This window comes from Chrysochloris asiatica, unplaced genomic scaffold, assembly GCF_000296735.1.
Source record: "Chrysochloris asiatica unplaced genomic scaffold, ChrAsi1.0 scaffold00050, whole genome shotgun sequence".
Taxonomy (NCBI): domain Eukaryota; kingdom Metazoa; phylum Chordata; class Mammalia; order Afrosoricida; family Chrysochloridae; genus Chrysochloris; species Chrysochloris asiatica.
This window is the reverse complement of record NW_006408568.1, coordinates 15,606,264-15,609,933: the sequence shown is the minus strand read 5'-3', so window position 1 is coordinate 15,609,933 and position 3,670 is coordinate 15,606,264. Positions and strand designations below refer to the sequence as shown.

The 3,670-nt window shown below is 39.8% G+C and overlaps 1 pseudogene; it reads right to left on the bottom strand.

The window, feature by feature from the left end:
- Window positions 1-695: 695 nt before the first annotated feature.
- LOC102835190 lies at window positions 696-1,010 on the bottom strand (annotated as a pseudogene).
- Window positions 1,011-3,670: the final 2,660 nt, after the last annotated feature.

Genomic DNA, 3,670 nt, shown 5'->3' with positions numbered 1-3,670 from the left:
GCTTGCTTCCAGGAGTGTTATTGGTTGATTCGAGCAAAATGAAATCTTTGACAACTTCAATTTTTTTCTCCATTTATGTGGATGTCATTTATTGGTCCACTGATGGGGATTTTTTTTTTTTTAACATTGAGGTGCTACCCATACCGAAGGCTGTGGTCTTTGATCTTCATCAGTAAGTATTTTAAGTCTTCTTCACTTTCAGCAAGCAAGGTTGCATCATCTGCATGTTGCAGGTTGTTAATGCATCTTCCTATCCTGATGCCATACTTTTCTTCATATAATCCAGCTTCTTGGATTATTTGCTCTTCATACAGATTGAATAAGTATAGTGAAAGAATACAACTCTGGCACACACCTTCATAAAGTATAATTTTACAGTTCTGGTGGTCAGATGTCCCAAGTATGTACCCTATTATTTTATGCTTTACAAAATTGAACATAAATCTTATACTGTGTGAGACCTTTTGAAAAATGTTTTCTTTCAGTTAACATTAAATTTTTGATGCTTTCCTATATTAAAAAGCAGATATTTATAGTATTTATTCTACTTATTGTACGCCAAACCAAACCAGTTTCTGTCAATTCTAATCCATTGTGACCCCATGTGTTACCAAGTAGGACTTTTTTAGGGGGGCGTTTCTATAAAAGTTTTTATTTTGGGGGGGAGGAAGAGGGCATAGTGGACAGGGACCTGCTCAGTACTTCTTGGCAGCCACTTTCCTCATGCAATCAGGACGTTGCTGAGCTCCTTGCTTCCTCTTGGCGTGGATGTGTGTTCCCACCCCTTTCTCCATAAACTTGAATGCCCACTTGTCCTTGGAGACCTTGAGCAGCTCCATGGCCCCGTGCTGATAAGGTGCAAAGCCACACACCTCCCGGATCATGTCCCACACAAACTTGTTGTGCTTGGTGAGGCGCCCACGGCGGTAACTGTGCCTTGGTTTGCTCATGTTCTTGGTTACTTTGTGGCCCTTGTTGAGGTCAATGGCCATAGGGCAGCACACAGCCATGGCTGCTTCTCTTCAATGGCTGCTGCGGTAGAAGGACTCCATAGGCGTTTGAAGGCTGTGGCTTTTAGGAAGCAGATTGTTAGATCTTTCTTCCAAGACACCTCTGTGGGTGGGGTGTCTCCTGGTTAGTAATCAAGTGCTTAACTATTTGTGCTACCAGGGATTAGATATCATTCATTAATTTATTTTTATAGTATCTTATTTATCAATTTTTTCATCTGTAGACATTTCTGTTGTTTTATGTCTGCATGTTTGTTCCTGTCTCTGTGTGTACTGAGGATCTGTTCTTACTCCTAGCTACTCAAGTGTGGGAGTTCTGGTGTGGCACCATAGGATAAACACTTGACCTCAAGGTTGGTTTGAACCACAAGGTTGGGGGTTCAAACTCACCAGGTGCTCCTCAGAAACCCTATACAGCTATGAGTTGGAACTGACTCGACAGCACTTGACAACAACAATCCAAGTGTGAACATTCTCAAAATAAATCATGTTCTCCCACAAACAATGTACCCATGGCATATAGCACACATAGGAAACTAACATGTGAGGGGGTCTGACAATTTGAAAAAGTAACTATAGTGTATGTGTTATTTGCCTAGAAATGCAGGATTTAGAAGTGCCTCTTGCTAATTATAAAACGAACTTATCTTCTACTTTACTGGATGTTGTGAAAATACTTTCCAAATACTGAGTTAGATTTATTTTCAGGCACCTATGAGACTGTAGAAGAATTGATGCCTTTGAGTTATGGTATTGGAGGAGAATATTGAAAGTACCATGGACTGCCAAAAGAACAAATAGATCCAGTTTGGAAGAAGTGTAGCCAGAGTGCTCCTTGGAGACCAAGATGGCCAAACTTTGTCTCTCATACTTCGTACATATTGTCAGGAGTGACCTGTCGCTGGAGAAGGATATCATGTTTTGTAAGGTGGAGGGTCATAGAAAAAGAGGAAGACTCCCAATGAGATGGATTGGACAAGTGGCAGCATCGATGGACTCAAGCGTGGCAATAGTAGTGAGGTTGGTCCAGAATCGGGCAGTATTTCATTCTGCTGTGCATAAGGTCGCTATGGGTCGGTACCGACTCGATGGCACCTAACAACAACAACAACAACGAATCATAGCCATCTTGATGGCACTTACAACAACAAGTAGTGTGGTGCTATAGGATCGCACTTGAACCACAAGGTCAGTAGTTCAAACACACCAGCCGCTCCTCGGAAATCCTATACAGAGTTGCTATGAGTTGGAACCGACATGATGGCACTTCACAACAAACGACAGCTCTTATTATTTGGTTAAGTGAATGTCTTCTTCATTCGTTTGGAGTCTTCAGTACTTCAGTGAATGATAAAGTTCCTGAGTTTTCAAAAGCACATTAAAGTTTTGTACTGTTGAGGCTTAGACAATATTTTTTTTTTTTTTTTTGCTGAAAGCTGTAACCAAAGCATGGGGATTACCCCAACTAACAAGTGATGATTCACCACAATCAAAATGTAAACGGAACTTTAATTCATCGTTTTGCTAATGGCTCTTCTCTGGTACATTCATCAGCCTCCGTTCCATCCTTTGCTCTAATAAATATACTGCATTGTTTCTGAGTGTTAATATAAGAAGGAAGTTATAACACAGACCTAGGCAATGAAGGACTTGCTGGAAATCACATTTTTCTGTTAGTGAGTTGATCTTCTACCTGAATCAATGCCAATTTTTCCTCTTGTTCTCAGTCTAAGTTCCGTCCTTTATCATTCTCAATCTCCTTTCATGTTCCAAATGAATTCCAAGTTCATACGTCCATGTCTTTAATTGGCAAACTAGCATTCTATTCCAAAAGTATCCCCTTGATGTTAATATAAAGGCATTAGCAAAAATGGCAAGGAGCAGTTCTTTTCCTGCACAGCTTTGCAGCCAAGATGGACATTAAAGCCCATTTCATGTTGATTGGAGTCCAGGTGTGGTGCTAGTGGATAACCACTAGGTTGGCAGTTCAAACTACTCCTCAGAAACCCTATACAGGGTCTATCTATGAGTCCGAACCAACTCAACAGCAATTAGCAATAACAACCGTAACAAGTGTAGTTTGGTCATTGATTTACCCTATAATAAAAGCACAATTATTTATCCATGAGTGATATTTGCCTTGAGACAAAGCGAAATTAATCTAACTTATGATTTAATGTTTTGACTTTCTTTCTCTGTGGTTTGATACTGTTGTGAGCATAGAGTTTGTGCTTGTTTACCCTGATGATCCTGAGGTGTGGGGAAGCTTCTTAAAATAGGGATGAGTTACTTTCACTATTTTACATAGTCAAATGATTTGAAATGTTGTATACCTCTGGGGACCACATTTGTGGAGATAAAGATAGCTTTCAGAGATTTCTGGGTGGCACAAATGGCCCACAGACTTAGGCCCCCCTCTACAACTGTGTGAATCACTTTTTTAATATAAGCCTCTCTTTATATATACATATATAAGCTTCACTGGTTTTGCATCTCTGGCAAACCCAGTCTAAGACACCTAATCTCCATAGAAAAATAAGTCAATTTTTTTTTTTTTTTTAAAGAATTGGGTATGGAAACCATCTTTTCAGAAAATGATATTAGCATCCTCTTTGCTGGGTTGGTGTTGTTGAACAAACTAAAGAGTCCTTAAAGAACTA